Source organism: Tursiops truncatus, chromosome 3 (genome assembly GCF_011762595.2).
Source record: "Tursiops truncatus isolate mTurTru1 chromosome 3, mTurTru1.mat.Y, whole genome shotgun sequence".
Classification (NCBI taxonomy): domain Eukaryota; kingdom Metazoa; phylum Chordata; class Mammalia; order Artiodactyla; family Delphinidae; genus Tursiops; species Tursiops truncatus.
In genome coordinates, this window is record NC_047036.1 from 73,129,134 (window position 1) to 73,154,388 (window position 25,255).

Below are 25,255 nucleotides of genomic sequence, written 5' to 3' on the forward strand. Positions count from 1 at the left end.
GATATTCATTTTATCAATAGTGGGGCAATATAGCAACTCATTACTACAATTTTAAGCTGAACCAATAACTAAAGTTTCCATATGTGGCTGGATGCCACATATGATCTCTCAGAGTTGCCCTTAATACTTCTTTGCCCTGAGCTTTTGTTTAGCATTAAATATCATCGTGCACTTAGATGGGGATCTGAAGATTGTACAGTTGCTTAGTTACTTGCTTTTTTCATTGCTTCCCATTTAAACCAATGACTAAATGAACAATTAGGACTTGGGTTGTGTGAGAGATGTGTTTTATTTGGCATGGACCCTAATGATCAGATAATGAACTGCTTCATTCCTATCAAGAGGATATTCTAAAGGATGGTTTCATTTCTTAATGCTGACCCTCACTCTGAGAGGCAGACTGCTCTAATCATGATAGTTAATGACCAATAAGTGGCCATTTGTCACATTTTCATTCTTTATTCCAGGCCTCAGCCAACCTCTAACATAAAGAATTCAAACTATGATGAAATGCTTTAAACAGGTAATGATGAGAGAGATGATGAGAATTTTTAGGGCAGTTCATGCTCCATATGTTCTCTGTAGTAATCAAGTTGAAAAATAGTAGTTTGGTTCCGAGGCACTACACAATTTGATTCACTGGACATTTATTGACTACCCTACATGTACCTCATAAGAGCAGAAAGAGAAATGAATATCAAGGCACAAATCTCTGCCTCTCATAATTCAATAGTAGGAAGTTAAGTTCTAATCAAAGTTTAAGTAAATTAGGTTAAGATATACTTGGTTACTAGATTTGTGTGCAGAAAATATAAATTCAGAGGAAATATCAGAAGTCTCTAGAAGCTATGAAGACCTTTAAATTGTGTCTTCTGTACCCTTGGCTTGTGCGTACTTGACTTTGAATATAAACATAACCCGACATTTGGAAAGTTCACAGTTAAATTGTGGAAGTTCATTAACTGCATGATTAAAGGTGATTAAAGGTGTTTAAATTTCCATAATCCATTTACAAGTTTTATCCATTTAAAATCTCTAAATTAGCAGTTTTCTCTGCTTCTATGATTCAGGTCATTGCACCTTAGTTGAGCTAAATGTTTAAGTGTTCCCTGTAAAGAAAGCAAACAAAATTTAAATATCTGCCGTAGGAATGTCAAAATAGGAAATTAACCAGTAGTCTGAATACAAAACTTCCGTTACTCTTTTATTTCATCTTTCCCTCCTCATCACCATATATAATTATAACTGAAATAATAAAATTTTGTAAAATATTTCCTTTTAAAATAACTATGTATAAAACTTAGGTCACTTGGATTCCTTTGGCACATAGTATTATAAATAACAAAGGCACTAAAATAGTAAACTTTAGTTGGAAGATAAATCATAAGAAATAATGTAGAATATATGGTACATAATATCCAAGTGAAAAATGACATAACATTTTATTTTAAAATACTGTTATTAGAATATTTTCTCTAATAATTTATATTTTATGCTATTGATTAGCTAGAACAGTAGGATAAGCATAAGTGGAAATCAAAATTACATTGATAAAATGCAAAACATTATTGGTCACCAAATATTAATCTCTCTAAAAGGGGTTTTGGTAATAAGAGAGAATTAACAGTTTGTAACTTTTTTTTAAAAAAAGTAATTAAAGTTACGAAAGCATCAAGATAAAATTATTATTGACTGAACTTTAAATTAACTTTTGTAATGCTGATAAGAACTTTTTGATTCTTTAAAGAAGTATTTATTTAGTGTCTATTGTGTGTGTCAAACTTTGTGGAAGGTACAAATATCTCTCCCAAGAATCTTAAAATCTAGTTTCAGAAATGTCAACATAAGTAACTACGATAGTTGGTAGAACACCAAAGACCCATAATCGAGATGCAGAAAAAGTAATATGAATGTTGAAAGGTGGGAGTATCACTCCCAACTGGTGAGATGGGAGGTGAGTTGAATCGCCAAAGATTCCACAGATCAAGTGGCACTGCACCGAGATGGATCTTTTAGGGATAAGTCAGTAGTAATTCCCCTATAGGAATGAAGGGAGTAGTGACATTCTGCCTGACTGAGACATGGAGGAATTGAAGATCAGGAGCTGAAAAGTTTTGGAAAATATGTGTGTGAGTTTATGTATGGAGAGCCTTCAGTGCCAAGTTGAAGAGAATCCTTTGATTCTATTCAGTGAATATATATCAAGCACTTTACTCTTTGTGTTGTGCTAAAATCTGTGGATATTTTAAAAAATCCAGGCAGCAGGGTCTTTCTCCTCAGGAAGTTCACTTTGTGCATTTTGTAGATGCCATAGATGTCCGGACTGGAGTAGGTTAGATGGATTATTGGATACTTTTGGTCAGAGGAGATCTGGGCTATGATTTGGAAGTAATAATTTGAAGGTGATATGTGAAATAAATCAGAATGGAGAAGACTTGGGCAGTACACCCTCAAATGTCAGCTGTCCCAATTTTATTCAGTTCTGAAAAGGACATCTCTTAAGAAAATGAAAAATACCAAATTACGTTTGCAGGCTGGTGTGGAGGACAATTCTAAGTGGAATGAGGCTTATTTTCAAGAATCCCACGTTAATGTTCTAATTTCATGTAAGTGAAGGTACTTCTGACATGGAGTAGTCACTAGAATGATTTATTTCTTTAATCTGCACAACTGCATTTACTAATGAGGGCAGAGGCATGGTGGCAGACCATGCAGGTACCAGTGTTCTGCCCTCGCAGGTGATCTTCTCAGCAGCCCAAGATCACAGCAAGAGAAAATAAGTGATATCAAGTTCTTGGGTGAGAGGGGAGAGAGTGTTGGAGGAGAGGAAGAAAGAGACTTTGTTGAAATTGAAGAATGGAATAAATTGGTAAAAAATTAATACAACAGTTTTAGAGCAAAGGAATATGGCATACTTTTTTTTCTTAAACATTTTATTCACATTATAGAGGGATTTCTTTTTTGTTTCTTTTTTCCAATCATTAGGAGAATGGTTGAGGAGTACTGAATCCATCACTACTTTGATGACACAGTTAAGATTCCAGATTAACATTTCCAGGTACCAAGAGTTCCCTCTAAATGCCACTATCAAGTCAGCCTTCTCATACATTTCTTTCTACTGAACGCAGCAATGCCCATTGGTATCTCTGAAGCATAATCACACCTTAGGTCAGTATTCCTCCAGGTAAAGCAGCTGTTTGGAACTGAATGCTCCCCTTCTTTTTTGTCTTAGAAACTGAACTGCATCTTCGTACTTCATTCAATCAAAGCAAGTGCGACCAGCACAGGTGCCCTTCCCAGTCCTGCAACACAATGCACTGCAACACAACAACCTGGCTTTTCATGAAATTTGGTTTTTAGTAGGTTTAGCCAATCGTCAACTATCTGATTAGGGGGTGGTGCTCCATCATCAAAAGGCCAATCTAGAACGTGGATTCCTTCTTTTTCAACTGGTGCTTTGTCATATGTAGCATCACCAAACTTGAACCAAAGTTGTCACTCCATACTTCTTAAATTCCTCTGTGAACTTGTTGAGGGTAGCATTGGTAGGGTTGTGGGTTATCAGAAAACGCATGTTCTCATAGGAGATCTCCACAGGGGCTGGACGGTTCATTATGGCAAATAAAAAGTGTGAGCATGCGTGTGTGAGTGTGATGGGGAAAATGAAAAAAAAAAGCAATAAATCTTGAAATGTTTCACAGCAGAAAACATTAAAAAGACCACTAAAATGCCTATTATTGATCAGTGTTTTCTCTATTCAACTTGTTTATTCTTTAAGAAGCTTCTCCCTTCAAGGTAAGCAGAAGTATTTAGAATCCACTTGAATCCAAATTCAATTTGGGCCTCAAAGTCTGCTGATGGATACCTTCGGACTCCAAAAAAATCCAACTACATACGAAACTTAAGCAGCCTTTACTACATTTAGGCACTAGTGAGACAAGTTAAAAGAGTAGGTCGCTTTCCACTTTTGTTTACTTGATGCTTAATTTTACTGGAGTCATTAAAAGGTATATGCTTGCAATAAAAAAAAAAGCCAACTATTTCTGAGGCCAGTCTCTGTCCAGAGTGTTCAAGGCAATGTTAATTATGGCACATAGAACCTCCAAGCTCACTTGTCAGCGGAAACGCTGTGCTGAGCCTGGCAGAAGTCTGCCCTCACGCTCAGAATCGCCATAAATGTGCAACGTATATTCCAACGAAAAACGCTGGCGAGCTGGGGACTGGGCATTGAAGTCCAGCGGCGGCGGGAGCGGTGACGGCGTCGCCCCCCCTCCCCGCTCCAGCCTTGGCGCGCAGGAATATGGCATAATTTAATGCTAAATTATTGCTCTAAAATTCTGCTGCTGAATTATTAAACTAATATGACTTTTCTCCATATGCTAGGTAGAATTCTAGGATGTCCCCTAAGACTCCTACTCACTGAAGGGCATGTCCTGTATAGTTCCTTCTCCTTAAGGCTAGATGGAACTTCTGAGTATGAGGATGTCTCCCCCATGAGCAAATTAAATCGTAGTACAAAAGTGAAGGGATTTTTGCTGATGTGATTATGATTCCTCTAATTAGTTGACTTTGAGTCATTCAGAATTCTGAGTGAGCATGAACTAATCAGATGAGCTCTTTAAAAAAGGGTCTAGAAGTCAGAAATGCTCTCTGCTACTGGATTTGAAGAGTAAGTCACAGTGACTTATTCAACATTGAATTCTGCCAATGACCACATGGCTTGGAAGAGGATCCCAAGCCTCAGATGTGACCGTTGCTCTGGCTGACACCTTGTTTGCTGTCTTGTCAGATCCTGAGCAGAGGCCCAGCGAAGCACAGTCCAGACTTTTGACCTACAGAAACTGTGAGATAACAAATGTTTTTGTTTTTTCTAAGTTGCTTAATTTGTGGTTATTTGTTAACACAGCAATAAAAATTTAACATACTCCTCATTAGATAGGTATTCTGAGGGCGCAGGAGAGTGGGGATAATATATATGGAAAATATGTTTACTAAAAATTGAATGAAAATCCATTGACAATTCTTAGTGGATTACTTAACCTAAAAATATTCAGGCTAGTAGATTTCTTTCCCCTACATCTGGCTCTTACTTCTAAGAGTTAGGTATAGTTTGGGACAGAGCAGTGCATCAAGCAGGGCATAAAATGGCCATGTGATACTGTGTCAGAGAAAAAAATATGCCCCTATTTATCTCACTTGATTATCACTGGGAAATTATCATTGGTTTGCTAAAGGGAGGAAATGGGCTTATTTTGGTTAGAACTAGACATGGATTTGTTGACCATCAGTTAATTGTTAATTTAAAGCAAAACTACATGACTCATTCTATGTCTTTGTTTCTATCTGGAAAATATTAATATTTTCTTTATATTCACTGACGAATGTGATTAAGAACTGAATCAAGCATTGGTGTATCATAGAGACATAGAAATGATGGTCATAAGTTTTATGCAAGTGTAATATTTGTGGAGAGTTCTGCTCCCTTCCCTCCCCGCTTTCTTGTTTGATTCTTGGGATAATAGAAACTGATTCTTGAAAAGGATGAAGAAATTAACAAAAACACTGTAAGCAGAGTAAAGCTCCAGAGTTATATTAAGAAACAATTTAGCAGTCTTTAGGAAGGAAGAGAAAATAAGGTGGTTCTCTATAGGGAATTCAGTTATAAGCACATGGAATTCGGTTATAAGAAGTGCTTCAATGCAGCAGTAGAAAGGTTTATTTGTCCATAAATGTGTCCTCAGCAGGATGAACTTGGAAAGGCTGCTTCCTTCACCCATTCCTTCTGAAGCCTGGATTTGAAGGCCAATGCCTGATTGTAACAGTAAGGAGTGGAAATCAGATAGTAACAGAATCTCTCAAAAACTGACTGAGAGGAGATAGAGGATCCCAAGAAGGGAGGGCAGAGGAGTAAGAAGGCGGGGAAAAAAAAAGAGGGAGCAATAGAGAAGACATACCCTAATGTCCTCTGATGAACATGTTTTGTATTGTCTACAGAAGAGGAAACAAAACAAAGTTTGGCATTATTTTCTGGACTCTGTGTATTTGATCTTAGAATTTTAGAACTCTTTGGTAATGAAGTGTATTTTTAATTCTTTCAGACATTAAGGGTGTAGCTATAAGGTTATACTTCTTTGTTCATTAGGATTATAAGTGTCTGGAGAATGTGTAAGTCAACAAACAGGATTTCAAGTAATTTTATTATTAAACTACAGAGTTTATATCTACATGCATGTATGTAGATATGAACAACATATAAATCTGCAGCATTTCCTAGCTAATTCTTATACATAATGCATATTATATCATATTAAACAAAATCATAAGAGTTCAGCAATAGTCTTCTGTATTCTAGTAATTATATGTTTGCCTTGCCCTCAAATCATCCTGAAATTGCCAGGGCCTAATCACCTCTGAGCTCATTATCTGGTCGGCTCATGGTAGACTACAACACACTGTCTTTGGGAGTTTTAAGGCGGAAGTTAATTCCTTCTTTTCTCATGTGAGGGAGTGGAATGATTCCTACACTATCCCTTCAGCTGCCTGGATGGATGTCTCCTTAAGCAAAAATGGAATCTGGAGGAAAGAAGTTGTGGAGAAAAGTGAAGGGGAAGACTTTACAGTAATCCCATGACCCCATAGTGAGAGGTTTTCTTTGTCCTCATCTACTATGTTCCTTACTGAATAATATCCAATTCAGTATTTTTCATCCTTATGGGGAATTAAAATTCACAAATCATTTTTACTGGGATTATGGCATTTTAGGGTACAAAGTATATACATGCACACTTTCATATTCAGTTAGCTTTATTCAGCTTAAAGTTTCTCATTCTCTTTATTGTTTTCCTACAACCAGAAGTTGACTAGCTGTGATCTTTGGGTCATTCTAAATTTGGGGGATAACACAATTGTACTTCTCATCCTACCTAAGCAGAAGCACTAAAGGTATTTTTTTTAAACCATTTTTTTCCTATTGAAGTATAGTTGATTTACAATGTTGTGTTAGTTTCAGGTGTACAGCAAAATGATTCAGTTATACGTATACATATATCTATTCTTTACCAGATTCTTTTCCCATATAGGTTATTATTATAGCATTGAGTAGAGTTCCCTGTGCTGTACACTAGGTCCTTGTTGTTTATCTATTTTATACATAGCAGTGTGTATATGTTAATCACAAACTAATTTATCACCCCCACCACCTGCTAAAGGTATTTTTTTTTTTTTTTTTTTTTTTTTTTTGCAGTATGCGGGCCTCTCACTGTTGTGGCCTCTCCCATTGCGGAGCACAGGCTCCGGACGCGCAGGCTCAGTAGCCATGGCTCACGCGCCCAGCCTCTCCGCGGCATGTGGGATCTTCCTGGACCGGGGCACGAACCCGTGTCCCCTGCATCAGCAGGCAGACTCTCAACCACTGCACCGCCAGGGAAGCCCTAAAGGTATTTTTTTACTACATAATTTGTCCTGAAAATGCAGAGTACTTTCTCTTTGGTCTCTATTATTTTATGACAAAAATATTATCCTTTAATTATCTGTATGTGAATTCATTTATGTATTTTGCAGAGAGATGTGAATGCAAATGGTTCTAATAGAGCCAGATCAGTGGTAACAAAGGCACTGAGTTCTTCAGGAAACTGAGGATTGAAAAGCTTGAAAGGCTGAGCTTGAAAGGCTGAAGGCTATCTGAGGCCTCTGACCATAGAAAGTTTATCATAACTTCTTGGCTCACCTGCGCCTTTAAAAATTCCTTTGTCCTTTGTCTAAAGTGGTATCTAGTGTAGGGCCATGACTTGCACTAATCATCAACTCTTCCTTTAGAATCTTAACATGTAACTTCTTCTAAAGAAATTTGGTTCCCCATGCTCTCCATGGCTCTCTGTTCTCTGCTCAAACCCAATGTGTAAAAATCATGAGTTTCTAATCACAATCTATCAGGAAACCACTTAAGACAAGTTTTCCTTAGACATTTATCTTTCAAAAGGAACACCAGGATATGATATAAATACACCTGTTACTATTATTGTGTGGTTATTCAGACTCCTGTCAGCCTTGTAGTTTTATTTTTTAAAATACTGTATTTTTGAAGAGGGGAAAAAAAGCTCACCACACAATTAGTAGGACAGTATTAATCGGGATAAAGGGATTTTTGAACTGCGTGAAAGGCTTTCTTAAAGCTGATGTCCTTTTTTACAGTTCCATCACTGACTTAGTTGAAAATGTGGAAAGCAGGCTCATTAAAAACATGGATGATCAAAGCTTGAAGAGGGAATGGAGATATTTGAGGACAGAATTAGGATTTCAAGAAGATGAATGATGGCTAAAATAATCAAGTGGAAATATTATAAGGATATATGTAAATGCTGAACTTGAGCTCTAAAAGTCAACTGCACAAATACAGGTTAGGGCAATACCTGGCTTGAGAGCAGGTGAGCAGGTGTTCATCAATACTAATTAACAATAAAGCAAAGCAGGAAACAGAATAAGCTATGGCGTTTCCATTTAAGCCAATAATATGATATGTTCTCTAAAATAGCTTATGTAATCTTACCCTACATAATCTTATTAAAAAAGAATAAAACATCCTATGTAAATATATATATTTCTGTAAATATATTTATGATTCATGTGTGTTGATATAAATTGTAGAGTGAGGCATGTGAAGCCATACAGATAACAATTACATTGGCTAGCTTAGGGGACTTAAATTTTTTTTTTATCCAATCCTGTTTTAAGAATTTAAAATTACAATTACAGTATATAAAATAAAATAATGTCGGGCTTCCCTGGCGGCGCAGTGGTTGAGAGTCCACCTGCCGATGCAGGGGACACGGGTTCGTGCCCCGGTCCAGGAAGATCCCACATGCTGCGGAGCGGCTGGGCCTGTGAGCCATGGCCACTGAGCCTGTGTGTCCGGAGCCTGTGCTCCGCAACAAGAGAGGCCACAACAGTGAGAGGCCCGCGTACCGCAAAAAAATAAAATAAAATAATGTCAAGGGTACATGGAACTCCTAAAGAAGTAAAAATAATAATAGCAACAATAACTATATTCCTGTTATACTTGTGTAGCAAACTACAGTTTATGTAATAAATTATTTTATTATTAATTAAAATTATTCTTTAATTTTAATTGGTTCCTTACAACTCTATAAGATAGGTAAGGTAGGACTTCTTTTACTTCTAGGTATTAATGCAAACTCAGGGAGGCAAAGTGATTTAATTTGATCTGAGTTCCAGTGGTCATAACAATAACACAAATATGTCTTTCCAGAAGCATTGCTGTGGATGAGTCAGAATAGCATCCAGAGGAAGAAAGGCCTGGTTTGGTATTCTGTGTTGAATGTATGCATATCTAAATGGGAAAGTATAATATACAGTGTAAAATAATATCTTAGCATATATTTTATATAAATAATAGAATAGAAAATAATGCACTGTAATGTAATAAAGTTAGAGATTTAATCATATATTCATTTCATTTAATGTTTTAGTAGGCATATTAAAAAACTGAAATTCATCAAAGATAAACATAGAAAGTGTGCTAACATTCTAAAAACCATGGCTTAGGAAACTAACTTGAAGGAACCAAGAAATGGTTTTAAAGAGCAAGCTCCAAAAGAGTCGGGATCATTTCTGTAGGCACAGAATAATTATTTGTTCAATGACATAATTTCTGTCATTATTTATTTGAAGAAAAGACATTTGAGTTATTTCAGAGGATAGTCATAGAAATAAGAGCTGAAAGTTATATTAAGACAAATTCCAGCTATATTCATAGAAAGAAGAAATTTCTCATGACCAATGCTTTTTTGAGGCTTTTAAAAGTATTTGGGATCACTCCACTGCAGGAGTCTCTTAATTTTAAGTGTCTACATTTTAGTTTAAGTACCAAAACCTGTTTTGCTAACAGTAGAATATTTTTCAGGTAAAGAATAAGCCATATACATCCAATAATTTTCTATTGAAACTTGGACGATTGTCAAAACTTATAAAATAATTTCCATGACCTCAAGGAAAGACTAAATAATTCATTGTGCTTTTGAACTGAAATATGCCATGTCAGGAGTAGGCAAGAGTGGACTAGGATTAGAAGTTTGTGAACATAGACAGTATTCAAAAATCTTAATTTAAAGAAGTCCAACTTCTCAATTATCTAGGTATGCTTTCTTCGTCTAATCTTTCTAATTTTTAATGTGAAGTGGCCAAAAGGAAAAAGGACCATAACTGGAGGAAAGCTTCATGTTTGGGTTGGAGAGTGATTATGGATAACATGCATAGTAGACTTTGTTTACTGGGAGAAAAAAAAGTTTTGATGACATATCAATAATTGTTAAATTTCATTTTTACAGTTTTCTTGATTATGGATAAATCCACTGAGTTTTGAGTATATCAGGAAATTGTATATGGGATACTGTTAGTGGGGCTTCATGTCACCTTTCAGAAGAACTGAATTCAGAACAGTGCAATATGCTTTAAGCATGTAATGGATCTTTTTTAAAACTTTTATTTGTTTTGGCTGTGTTGGGTCTTCGTTGCTGCGTGTGGGCTTTCTCTAGTTGCAGCGAGCGGGAGCTACTCTTTGTTGTGGTGCGCAGGCTTCTTATTGTGGTGGCTTCTTTTGTTGCGGAGCACGGCTCTAAGCACGCAGGCTTCAGGAGTTGGGGCACGCGGGCTTAGTTGCTCTGAGGCATGTGGGATCTTCCCGGACCAGGGGTCGAACCTGTGTCCCCACAGAGCCAGGGTACAGGCACTTGATGCTTTCTATAATTTCTCAGCATGTAATAGATCTTGATAGTCACCAAGAGAACATATTTTTGTCTTTCTTGTTTTAAAATAAATGGCCTATTTTTTCTTTGATGATCAGTTTATTTCTTAAATATATATCAAACTAAATTGATTTTGTTGAGAGTTAACCTCATTATTCAATTCATTTAAGAACAAATCTGTGAAATGCGAGTTAAAAAGTAACTTGAAATTTAAGACAAACAGTACTTATGCTGACAGATATATGCATTATCAAATTTTGGAACACATTTAAAAATCTACAGATTAAAGAACAGCAATTTATGCATGAAAGACAGGCCAGAGATCTGATTTTTTGGAGCAATAAAAATATTTATTTTGTAAATTCCAATATTATATATTGGATTATATATTATATATAAAATATATATATATGTGTAAATATATGTATATATATATATTTGGGGATGTAGAAGGGTTATAGACTTATTTTCTTAGGACATATTATATAATAACTTAGAAATAACTTTTTTGATCAAGTAGGTATAAACTCGAGGTTCAGGACAACTTAAAGTTTTGTGGTGGGTGTATTTCATAAATATAATATATACTAAAAAGTGTCATGGTAAATATAAAATGTGAACAAAACTCTTGCAAAAAATTAAAATGAATGTTTATAGTATTATAGCTTGTATTTCTCACTAGTATTTACTGAAGTGAATGTGTTACCTGATCATTGCTTCAGTGTTTATGATTAATTGAAGACTCAGTTTGCCTGTCTGAATGGGGAAATTTTGATCTTTCTATTTAGCTTGTATTTCCGGAAAGGTACCCTTGTATCCCTTGCCTACTTTCATAGACGAAGAATGGCCTTCCGAGGCTGTACAGAAGCAACAGAACAGAATTCATAACTATGATTTTCAGAGTAATATTGTGTCTCAGGGGGCAATACAAATAACTGACTCATTTTCTGACTAGACTAGTTGTATGGTAGGACAGCAATCTTTTACTTAAAGTTTCTCCATCTAAAAAAAAATGGATATATCATGAATACCATTTATCTTTCTGGGGATGAAAATAATTTACAGGATATGTTAGAGTACTTTGTAAGTGTATAATGTTCTGCAAATGCTCAATAATTAAGAGAACAGCTCATTTAAAAATATAAATCAAGTATCTTAGAGGAAGAAGAATTGCAGGAAAGAAACCAGGCAAAGTGCCACTGTGTCAGTGCTCTCGGCAGATTGTCTAGCTGCAGCGAGGTATGGTAGTTTTTATCAACTCCTCCTTGCAGCATAAACCTGGCAGACACCAGATTACCCTTTTTTTAAAAATTTATTTTTGGCTGCGTCAGGTCTTAGTTGCGGCACGCAGGATCTTTGTTGAGGCATGTGGGATCTTTCATTGCCCCGCGCGGGCTCTTCCTTGTGGTGTGTGGGCTTCTCTCTAGTTGTGGTGTGCAGGCTCCAGGGCGCGTGGCCTCTGTAGTTTGTGGCATGCAGACTCTCTAGTTGAGGTGCGCAAGCTCAGTAGTTGTGGCGCATGGGCTTCTTTGCCCCTCGGCATGTGGGATCCTAGTTCCCTGACCAGGGATGGAACCCGCCTCCCCTACGTTGTAAGGTGGATTCTTTACCTCTGGACCACCAGGGAAGTACCCCAGATTACCCTTTAGAGCTCCTTGACCTTGCCCAGTGACAAGATCTCTGACTTAAAAGAAGTAATATGCACCCACTCAGTATGAGACATGCTGGGAATAGAGAACATGAAGGTTTTCATGGAGCTTTGGGGAAGGCAGGGGATTAAATAAATCTTGATAATATCTTGCACCGAATTGACAAATAGCATGGGAAGTGCAAGCTGCTCAGAGCACACAGTAGGAGCACAGAAGCTCTTTCAACGTGAAGGTAGAGTTAGTTGGGGAAAGCTTTCCAGGGAAGTGTCTTGTGCTTAGCTCTCTGCTACTGGGCAGAAATTTGTGCTAGGAAAGGGGCATAGTGCCCAAGGAGGTAACAATATGTACCAAAAAAATTCCAAATAGAATTATTTTAGAATTTTTATTTATTCTATTTTTATCATTTGTTGACTGTCATCTCTCTTCAGTCTGTATTTGATCAGGTGTCATTCTCTCCTACCTTCCAGGTTGTAAAATTTCCTTATTGCATAATAAACTCCTGAGTATCTGACACTTACTCATAAATCTTAAAATTCAATCAAAAAGAAGCACCCTCCAGACATGATGGTATTTGAGCTTTCTTGTATGTGAATTTTGGTCTTCACATATCTATGCCTGTAAAAATAATTTAAGACATAACCCAAATCCTATCTTCTTCATAAATTTTCTGATTCCACTCTTTGGAAGAAGACTTTCCAGAAAAATACATTTATTGTCTATAATGTTAAGTTGTTACTTACCCCTTGTTATGTTTTCTGGGACTTCCCTCACAGAAAATATTCAAATCATAGAATTATTTAATCTGAAAAGAAAGCATGACTGCTTCAAAAAAGAAATGAAAAGTTATTTATATGCCATAATTATATTTTGAGCTTGTGAGTCTTAATACTATAAAGTTCGAATGTATCCTTTTACTCTGCTCTGCCTCAAACATTGACTGATTCATTCTGAAGAATATAGCACATCTATTTTATAGCTTGAGAGTTTTTTTTTTTAACAGTTCTGGTTCAAAGCTATAAAATTATGCCTAAGATATTATACTTTTCTGTGTGTTTATTTTTGGTTCTCCAACTAGATTTTAACAAGCCCTATAAGATAAGAATTTTTATTCCTTCTCCCCCTCTTCCTTTTCTTTTTCTTTGCCTTTTCTCTCTCTCTCTTTCCCTCCCACCTTTTCTTCCTTCTGCTCAGGCTTCCATATTTATTCAGTAAATATGATTAAAATACACATGCACTTAGGGAGGTTGTGAATGCTAGAAAGGCGCTGGCTTAAATTAAATAGTCTAACATAAAGAACTACCAGGATATATCATGGAAACAATGTGAAGGTAATACAGTTAGATTTCAAGAGATGCTAGCATTGGGAACTGGAAGATGTTTACTTACTAAAAATAGCTACTTGATCTTTTTCTCTCTATAAGAAAAACATATTCTCTAATCTCCAGTTTTCTTTTTTGTGTCTACCCCAATTTTTTCATTTTCTTTGTAAATCTGACTCAACTAGGCTTTTCATCACACACACGACACAAAAATGGCAGCACATCTTTTTCTGAGAAGCATGACCTTCTAGATTCAGGACCACCACCAACTGACTCCTAGGCTTTTTATTTCAGAGTCCAAATTCTGGAGAGAGAGAGAGAGAGAGAAAGAGAGAGAGAGACAGAATTGAATTGAATCTGCTCAGCTCATGGGTCAGTTCTCCACTCTTGATTCAAACAAAAGATGGGGAAGGATCATGAAGGGACAAACTTGGCAAGAGACACTATCCCTTCTGGCTAGAATCACTGTAGTATGGGGACAGTTCATCAGATAAGAGAGCATCCTAAACCTGTCAGCTGTATTTGTTATATGTAGGCATTATGAATATCAAACGGTTACATTTCAGGAGACAAAGCTTGAGCTAGAATAAAGGAATGAGATTCAAAAAGAAATAATGAGCATAAAGCTTCACAAATACATCAATAAATTTAAACTATTATTGACACATTAAATGAAAATATGTAATCTGAGAAGAATAAAAATTAAGTGAAATATATTTCATTTGAATTACTTTATTTTAAACATAATAAATATGGATTAGAAGTTTCAAGATGATTCATTCAGCTATATAATGAAATGTATATGTCATATGTGTACATATATTGCCTACCACATTCTCTTTTCTGTTCTAGATTTTAAGGAGATGACAGTGAAAAATATTATAGTAGATGATTTCTACAAGTAGTACTATTACTAGGGGAAACAGATAAGTGAACAGAAAGTTACAGTGCATTATAAGTTATGTGAAAGGACAGGTTGATTATGGGAGTACATGAGAAGAAATTACCTCCATCTTGGGAGTCTGGGAAAGCTTTCTGAAGGATATTGCATATAAGTTGAGACCCAAAGAATGAGTAGGAATTAATCAGAGAAGGAGGTAGAGAAAAGAATTGCAAGCAGAGGAACTGCATGCGTAAAATGCCTGCGATTAGAGAGATGATGACTGGTTTAGGGAACTTAAAGAAGTTGATTAAGTCTGAAATGTGAAAAAGTAGCAAGGGATGTGGCTCAGGAGAAAAGGAGGCACAGATCAGGAAGCACCTGGTAAGACATTCTAGAGTTTACCTTAAGAGCAATGTGGAGCCATTATAACATTTCATTCAGGGGCAGAACATGATCAGATTTGCCATTTATAAAGAAAAAGAGCTCTGCTCAGTGTGGCAAAAATCGGAAGGAAGCAACATGAATTTTGAGAGTATTGCAAAAATTCTGGTGCAATGTTATTGGAGTTTATAAAGAAGTTGGCAGTGGGAATGGAGAGAAGTAGAAGGAGTCAAAAAGTATTTTGGAAATAAAATCTATAGAATTTGATGGTTGTAGGGAGTAATGAAGATAAAATTGTTCCCTATGACTCTCAGGTTTCTATTTGAGCGTACTGTCTGAATTGTGGTATCATTCACTAATATAGAGACACTGGAAGAAGAAAAGCAGGCTTGTTGGAAGAGAAAAACAATAATTTCAGTACTGAATAGGTAAAGCTTCAAGAACCTGAAAGGCATCCATGTAAGTGTGTCCTTAGTCCCTGGAAAGCCACTGTTTGCTACCAATATTTAGTAGCAACTTCTTATTTTTAAGACACAGTTTAGTCCTGATAAAAATACATTAAATACCTTCTAACTTTCTAACTTTAGTCTAACCAAACTCCACCCCTCAATTGATTTTTCTAAAATACATTTCTGATTATGTCACTGACCAGTTCAGTATCTTTAATGTTTAATAAAGATTGCTGCTAAATGGAAATTACTTATTCTGCTACTATTCTGTACATAGAAGATACTCAGATTTTTAATGATTCATAGTTTTCATTTCTTTAAATTCACTTATTGAACACCTGCAATACACAGCACACTATTGAGATACAAAAGTAAATAGGATGAGGTAATGATCTTCAATAGAGTTTAAATCTATATAACTTTCAAATTAACTTTAAATAATTGTGTATCACAAGAGTGAAGTAGAAATATCAAAAGGAAGAGTGCTTTGAAAGTGCTGTCATTCATTAAAGCCTCAGGAGCCCAGAAATGTTAGGGAATTCATAAGGGAATAAAGATTTACCATGTGGGTATTGAAAAGATAATAAAAACATGAAAAAAAATAGATTCTCATTTATCTAGTGATGAAAAAGGTCATTCATTACTTTTGTGAGGACGATTTCAGGAGATCAGTGAGTCCCTAAGTCAGTCACAAGAATATCATAGAGAGAAATGAAGAGAGCAACCATAGTCTACATTCAATTGGCTTTTAAATAAATGGATGAAGTTGATGGTTAAAAGCTGGAAGGAACTAGAACTGTGATTCAGATATGTGTGTGTGTCTGTATGTTTATATTTACGTATGAGTGTATGTATATCTTTGTAAAGCTTATAAAGAATCCAGACAATTGGGGTCTCCAGAGAGAATGTGGTGGCAAGGGTTATCAGTTTAAAAACGTATTCAGTATCCCATGCTCTTGGATTGGAAAAATTAATATTGTTAAAATGGCCATATTACCCAGAGCAATCTATAGATTTAACGCGATCCCTATCAAATTATTCATGACAGTTTTCACAGAATTAGAACAAATAATCTTAAAATTTATATGGAACCACAAAAGACTCAGAATTGCCAAAGTAATCCTGAGGAAAAAGAATAAAGCTGGAGGCATAACCTTCTCAGACTTCAGATAATACTGCAAAGCCATGCTAATCAAAACAGCATGGTATTGGTGCAAAAACAGACATATGGATCAATGGAACAGAATAGATATCCCAGAAATAAACCCATACACCTACAGTCACTTAATCTTTGACAAAGGAGGCAACAATATACAATAGGTAAAAGACAGTCTCTTCAGCAAGCGGTGTTGGGAAAGCTGGAAGCTGTATGTAAATCAATGAAGTTAGAACACTCCTTTACACCATATACAAAAATAAACTCAAAATTACTTAAACACTTAAATATAAGACAAGACACCAAAAACTCCTAGAAGAGAACATAGGCAAAACATTCTCGGACATAAATTGCAGCAATGTTTTCTTAGGTCAGTCTCCCAAAGCAAAACAAATAAACAAAAGGGACCTAATCAAACCTATAAGCTTTTGCATAGCAAAGGAAACCATAAACAAAATGAAAAGACAACCTATGGAATGGGAGAAAATGTTTGCAAATGATGCAACTGACAAGGGTTTAATTTCCAAAATATAAACAGCTCAAACAGCTCAATATCAAAAAAATAAACAACCCAACAGAAGACTTAAATAGACATTTCTCCAAAGAAGACATATAGGTAGTCAACAGACACATGAAAAGATGATCAATGTCACTAATTGTTAGAGAAATGCAAGTCAAAACTACATTGAGGTATCACCTTGCACCAGTCAGAATGGCCATCATCAGAAAGTCTACAAATAATAAATGCTGGAGAGGGTGTGGAGAAAAAGGAACTTTTCTACACTCTAGGTGGGAATGTAAATTGATGCAGCCATTATGGGGAACAGTGGGGAGGTTCCTTAAGGAACTAACAGCAGAGTTACCCTATGATCCAGTATTTCCACTCCTTGGAATACTTCCAGAAAAGATGAAAACTCTAATTTAAAAAGATACCTGCACCCCAATGTTCATAGCAGCACTATTTACAGTAGCTAAGATATGGAAGCAACCTAAGTGTCCATTGACAGATGAGTGGATAAGGAAGATGTGTAACATATATATAATGGAATATTACTCAGCCATAAAAAAGAATGCAATAATGCCATTTGTAGCAACATGGATGGACTTAGAGATTATCATACTAAGTGAAGTAAGTCAGACAAAGACAAATATCATATGATATCAGTTATGTATGGAATCTAACAAAAGATTCAAATGAAATTGTTTCAAAACAGAAACAGATTCACAAACATAGAAAACAAAATTATGATTACCAAAGGATAAAGGAAGGGAGAGATAAATTAGGAGCTTTGGATTAACAGATACGTACTATTTTAAAAGAGATAAACAACAAGGTCCCACTGTAAAGCACAGGGAACTATTATATTCAGTGTCTTGTAATAACCTATAACGAAAAGAATCTGAAAAAGAATACATATATATATACACACATATATATATGAGTGATTCAGATTTATCTGAATCACTACTGTACATTGGAAACTAGCACAAGATTATAAATCAACTATAATTCAATGAAAAAAGTATGCAGACATATGTACAAATAATAAAAATTGACTGCGTGTGATTAGACTATGGGCATGGAAAAATAAATTACTGCATATTTAAGTTAAACCAGAGGAGAAGAAAGATTGAGAGAATTATTATTGATAATATTCTATTTCTTGTGAATAAGCTCTGTAAAGAAGGATGAGAGATTGAGGTCAAGCAAAATATTGAGAGTTCCGTTATAAGAAGAGAATCCAAAAGAGTTTTGGACAATCTCATATCTGTGGAAATACAAAACAATAGAATTCAGGGCTGTCAAGCAATCAGGACTTGAGGAAGCAATGTCCTAGATAAATGGCAGATATAGCCAAGCATCCAGTGTTCACTAGCTTTCTCTCTTGAGGAATTTGTGGAATTCTTAAGTTCCACAAGGTAAAACGTAAGCATAAAACCTCTACAAAGCAGAGAGGCAAGTTTAAAATTCTAAGCAGACAAAAAGTATAGATCAGGAATTGCCAAGGAAGAAGGGCCCTACTAAATGACCCAGACTTTTAGATCTGAAGGGCTAGGTTCTAATCATAGTCATGAATTAGAGGTAGAGAATCAACCTTACAAAAACTGCAGCCCAACTCCGAGTCATGCAAAGACAAGGAAAAAAATATTGTTAGCAGAGAGAACAAAAAAGACATAAATTTCACAGGAGCAAAATAAAATTGTGGAGTATATTTTCAAGAAAAATGAAAGCGATCAGAAAACAGTGGAATGGCATGTTTTTTAAAGTGTTGAAAGAAGACAACTGTCTACTTGCAGTTTCATAAACTATCCTTCAAAGGTGAAGATACAAATAAATATTTCCTGACAAAAATGGGAGAATTTTTGCAATACAAATTAAATTTTACACATTGAAAAATACTAAGGAGCATTCTTCAGGTTAAGGAAAATGCTAGGATATGGAAATACAAATATGCATGAAGAAGTTAGAGCCCTGAAAGGGCAAACATGTGATTCAGTATGAATGAATATTCACTGCACAAAGTAGCAAAAATGACTTATGGTGTCTACATGTTAAAAGGCATTACTATACTAACACAAAATATGGGATAGGTACATGGAGCAAAGGTGTTTTAGAGCCATAGCATTTTCTGGGAAATGGTAAAAGTTATAACTTACATTGGAAGGTAATAATTTAAGTATGAATATTATAATCTCTAGGACAGTCTTTCTCACTATTTTTATCCTAGAAAAGCCCTTGAAATAATAATTTTCGGATCTCAGGAAAGTTATGCATAACAATTATCATAACTATATTTCCCAGAACATTAGTTTGATCAGTAAATTGTAGATATAATGATGTAATATTATTTTCAATGCTCTTTTTATTTTTTTATTTATTTTTTTTTTTTTTTGCGGTACGTGGGCTGCTCACTGTTGTGGCTTCTCCCGCTGCAGAGCACAGACTCCGGACGCGCAGGCTCAGCGGCCATGGCTCACGGGCCCAGCCGCTCCGCAGCATGTGGGATCTTCCCAGACTGGGGCACGAACCCGTGTCCCCTGCAACAGCAGACGGACTCTCAACAACTGCGCCACCAGGGAAGCCCATCAATGCTCTTTTTAATAGCGAATGATACTTTGTATTTTTTTGTCTATTATACTAGCCTTTTCTTCTTGTGTTATTTCTCTTTCCCACAAAAGCTATCAATCTAATGAAATTCAGTAGTGTAGGTAGAAAAAAATTTAGTTTTCTCTTTAAAAAATTATAACTTATTTTTATCTTATCCAAGATATCTACAAAGTATACCATACCTAATAAAATATGGTACATAGTATGTGGTATGCACAAGAATGGTTTTTACTCCTATTTAAAAATAAAAATAATTTTTTACTCAACTTTCCTTTAAGATAATCAAGCTTAGCTTAGTTTTCTTAAAATTAATCTTCTTCACAGATTTTAAATATATATAGTTTTACATATATATAGTTTATAAACTAACTAAAGTAACTAAAACCATCAAGCCAATCTCTAGCTTACCCTTTCTCAGAAACCTACTCTATTGTCCCTCCTTCTTTCTTAGTAATAGAACTGCTAAAATAAAGACCTCAATTTCCTGTTCCCTTACAAATTGGTGTGGCCATGTGATGAAGTACTGCTTATGGGATTTAAGTGGAGGTAGTGTGTACAAATTCCAGGAAGTGTTTTGAAAGGGAATGCTCTTGGCCTTCCTCTTCCTTTTCTGTAGTATACACATAACAACGGCGGAAGCTCGGGCAGCCATCTTTCACTGTAACCTGGTGTCCCGGGAAATGAAAAGCAAACAAGGCAAAGCAATGAGATCAGAGGATCACTTTACCCCGGGACCACTCTTTTGCCAGTGATAACTAGACTCTTGTTTGACCCCTTATGTTGAGTTTCTGTTTCTCAGAAACAAAGGGAATTCTCACTCAAAGGGATTCTGTGAAAGGGCATTGAATACAAGTGACAGAGGAGATCTCCAGAACTGATAATGAAGAAAAATCTTAGGTTTTGAGGGTGTGGTGTTCAAAAAGGGCTATACTTTATTTTTTATCATAGAAAGTCAAAATGTAATATCTGAAACTGGAACATTTTGATTTAGCAACATAAACACATTATTTAGGAATATGAGTTTAACATACCAGAGAGAACATCTAAGACAGCCAAAATGAGTTGCCTTTGGGGAGTGGAAAGCAAAGGTGAAAAGGGGTGAAAATGAGTGGCACAGAGGAATGTTATTTTCCATTATGAGCCCTGGTGAACTATTAGATCAATTAAACTCTGTAAATGTATTACCTTATCATTTACTATATTTATAGTGATAAACACGAAAAATTATTTTTAAAGATGAAATAGATATTTAAACTTGTGATCTGTATTTTCTACTGCACCTGTATGAGAATGGTAAGAAAGTTCTATTGTTTGTGCTAGTTGACTTACCAGAAGGTGATTTAAAGAAATGGCATTCTTAAATTGAGAGACAAAGGTCAAAGACAAGCAATGCCTTAGCTGTTAAAACGTATATCATGAAGCACGGATCCTTAACTGCATACAGTGGCAGTCCACGGGGAGTGAGGAGGAGTGCCTTTAGTTTGTATCTGTGACTTATTGCTATGACATGACACTATTACATTTTGGTTTTTAGCATTTTTAAAGAGGAAGTAATAGTTATGAGAGATGAAGAACTCAGAATTAAGTACTGTAGTTATACACAGAAGGGTAATTTGGTTTTGATGTATTGGCTCAAGCCTGTTAACGAATAATACCAAATTTTAAGTAGCATCTCACCAGTTTGAAAAAGAGGTAGCATCATTATTAATGTCTAAACTATAGTGTGTTTCACACAGGATTATGGTAAAGGTCAGGCCATGTTTCTCTGAATTAAAAGCTATTCTGAGCTATCGCATTCCTAATCAACTGAGACCTAAAGGTGCATAGCTCAGTTATAATGAGGCACAATGAATTTAAATAAACTGCAAGATACAGTACAGTGATTTATATGTGCACTGTGGTATCCTTTTAACTCATTAGCATGAATGATACTATGTGTTTGCAACTGTTTTTTGCTGTATGACTATTTTTTAATCACAATATTTCTTAGTAAAAATGCCTTATGCTCCCATTTCTTCCTGTATGTGTAAAGTAAAAGGTAATGGGTGCTTCTGGCATGTACCCAAACATGAGTTACAGCAGAAAGGAACCAGCAAATATCCACTCAAATAAATTTCATAAATTAACCATTTGTAACTATGCTTACATGTTTATGGTTTCATGGTATAGAATTGCCATGAGAATTGAGAATAAGAATTGAAGGTTATATGTAGGTTTCTGAATTATACTTCAGACTTATTTTTGTGGAGGAATTAAAAAAAAATCATTAAACACATTGGAGCATTTGTTAAATAACACCAAAATTTAGCCAGAAACTCTCTGCTTAATAATTCAGAAGTCTTATTTACCATCTTCCATCATCTTATGTTTACCCAATAATTTTTGTAAACAACAAATCCCTATAGCTTGCTTATATATCAGGTTTACATAAACTATGGGGTTTATTTCATTTCGTAAAAGCCTTTTGTTTTCTTTATTTCTAGATGAAGAGAAAATCTTATGCATGACATGCATGATCAAACTTTTAACTAAAAAAGGGGAGTGATTGAATTGATAAAATTCTCTTTATAAATGGCTCAATTATATCTACTTTTTGTGGTGGTCAAAAGAGACTAGTTATAAGATCCTGAGAAATCTGTTTCTCCTAATGCTTAGGAAATCTATCCATATTATATTTATCTTAAGTTATGTTCTCTACACTTGAAATAGCCTCACTACTCCTAAAATTGAGTCAATTTAATACCATTGTATTAAAACAGGATTTTTGTCTTGGGGTTCAACTGCTTTTGAGTTTCATTATCAGTTACTTATCCTTCCCATTCTTTTTCTTGGTGAGTTTTTGCCTAATATACACTTGGCCTTTTACTTATTAATTCTAGAATAATGTGACAGATGTTTCTAAATATTCCTCAATATCTATTCTCCTTTCCTTCCTTTTAGAAATAGGCGTAAAGTTATACTTAGCTAAATGACCATCCTACTACAAGCTTCATTTCTCAGTCTCCCTTGAAGCTAGGTATTATGGGCTGAATCGTGTCCTCTCAAAATTTATATGTTGACATTCTTACCCCTGTACCTCAGAATGTGACTGTTTTTGAAGATTGGGTTTTTAAGAAGGTACTTAAGGTTAAACGAGGTCATTAGCATGGGCCCTATGCCAATATGACTGGTGTCCTTATAAGAAGAGGAGTCTAGGAGACAGACAAATATATAGGAAAGACCAAGTGAAGACACCAGAGAAGGCACCATCCATAAGCCATGAAGAGAGGCCTCAGAGGAAACCCGCCCTGTTAATACCTTGATTTCAGACTTCTAGCCTTCAGAATTGTGAGGAAAATAAACTTCTGCTGTTTAAACCACTCAGTTGGTGGTACCTTGTTATGGCAGCCCTAGCAAACTAATACAGTAGGAGTGGCCATGGGATTGAGTTTGGGTGACTGGGGTATAAGCAGAAGTGATGTGTGAAGTTTCTAGATAATTTCCTTAAAAGACAAGGTGGAATATTCTGCCTTATCTCTTTTTCCTTTCTCACAGTCTTGAACACAGATATGGTAGGGACTCCACTTTGAGTGTTCAAATAAAAACAACACTTTGGGTGTGGTAGAGCAACAAGATGGAAAAAACCTGGCCCCCAAATGACCTTGTAGAGAAGAGCCAGCCAGCCAGGCAGGCAGAACGACTCATACCTGGACTATTATGTAAGAGATAAGTAAACTTTTGTCTTTTGTAAGCCACTGAATTTTTTGGGTCTCTATTATTGTAGTTTAGCCTTTAACCCTAACTAATAAAACATGTATGGCATAAGTACCAGGCACAGGACCGCTATTCTATATCCATTTTAATTTTTCATTTATATTCCATACATAATAAATAATACAGTTATATGAAATAAACTATAACATTTATAATTTAAATATATAAAATTATAATATCCATATACTTTTTGATTGTATATTACATTGTCACACTACTACCATTTTCATTACAATTTCCTTTCAGGTCCAGCAGTAATATATCTAATGGATACTTGTCTTTCTTTCCTTTTCTTGGTCATTCTCAGGTGGTCTTTATGAACTATTATTAAACTCATTTTCATCCTTCATGAAGACCATCTGAGGGACCAAAGATATCACATAGTCATCATTGTACATTTGGAAAATGGGGTCCATCCACCATCACATACCCCTGGCTCCTATCCAAGCACTTATCTGAGGTGTTTCTGATTAAGTTCTATTATTATTATTACTATTATCAATATTTCACCAAATTATGAAGCTGGAAGCCATGGCCTTTTTTCCACAGGCTTATTGATTTTCCACACATTTACTTCAAATCATGCCATGTGATTTTTTTCTTTTTTAACAGATGTTGATAACCATGGTATGTGAGTTCAGTGGACATAATACCCACCCCTGCCATCTCCTACTAGTTTCTAATCATACTAGATGATTTATAGTAATTTTAAGGACCTTCATTATACAGAGCTCTTTTCTTATTTTTTTTGTAGTCAGAAAGTCCAACTCTCTTTCTAACCTAACTCTATATAATATTGCTGCTCTTTTTTGTTATCTGTTATGTGTTGAATAAGTGTGTCTTAATGCTTAAAACCTAAGATTTGCAGCAAAAGGAAAGATGATGCTCCTGGAATGAAGTAGTGCATCAAATGCTGCTAGTAGCCATTTAGAAATTCTTTCCATTGTGACTTACATAAAATAACTTGCAAGCAAAGCAGCCTCACAAACGTGTTCAACTGGAGTCCTGTTGGGAACTAAAAGATGGGCAGTTTCTTGCTCTCTAAAGAAAAGGATAAGTTTAGCTTGACTGAATGGTGGTAATTCTATCTCCCCACTCTTGGATTAAGTGATTAACCCACTGGAAGTCTGTGATCTGATTTGAAGTCCCTAGCTTCAAAAGACTCTCCACATGAGACCTATTCACATAAACCTGAGTTCCTCTAAATAGAAAAAAAAAATCTGTATTTACTCTTAATTTTTTTTTTCAGTTGATGAAATGTTTTTGAGTATCAATAGGATTTTGATAGTACCATAATTTCTTCTCAAATGCAGTACTGGGAAAGTAGAGCTTGAAGGTCCTGGCACATAGGGTTCTGTTCCATGGAATTCAGGCAGGAAGGAGATAGTAAATCACTCTTAGGGCTTTTTGTCCTCCCATCAGATCAACTCTCATTCTAAGGAACAATGAATTGAGTTTGTAATTCATTGTAAGGGGGTTTTAACATGCCAAAATAAACATTTATTCTTTGAATTTTGAATGGGAAATGCAAATTTTTTGACTATCTGAACCCTGAAGAGTGTACTCAATTTGATAATTTCAGATTTAATTAGGTAATTGGGCATAGTTCTCAGTGGAGTAGGGCAAATAAAATACTCTTGGCTTGAGTGATCACTTTAATAAAGTGAGTTTCTTCCTCTCCATTAACTTTTGTTGAAAAATAATTCATTTAAAATAAGAGTTGAAACCACCATAGTCCTAAAACATCTCATAATTGAATGTCCCCCCACTCTCCAAATTAACACAGTAAAGCAAGG

At 35.5% G+C, this 25,255-nt stretch overlaps 1 pseudogene; it reads right to left on the reverse strand.

Annotated features, from left to right (window-relative positions):
• Positions 1–3,115: 3,115 nt before the first annotated feature.
• On the reverse strand, positions 3,116–4,258 carry LOC101322783 (protein tyrosine phosphatase type IVA 2 pseudogene; annotated as a pseudogene).
• Between the last annotated feature and the right edge of the window lie 20,997 nt (positions 4,259–25,255).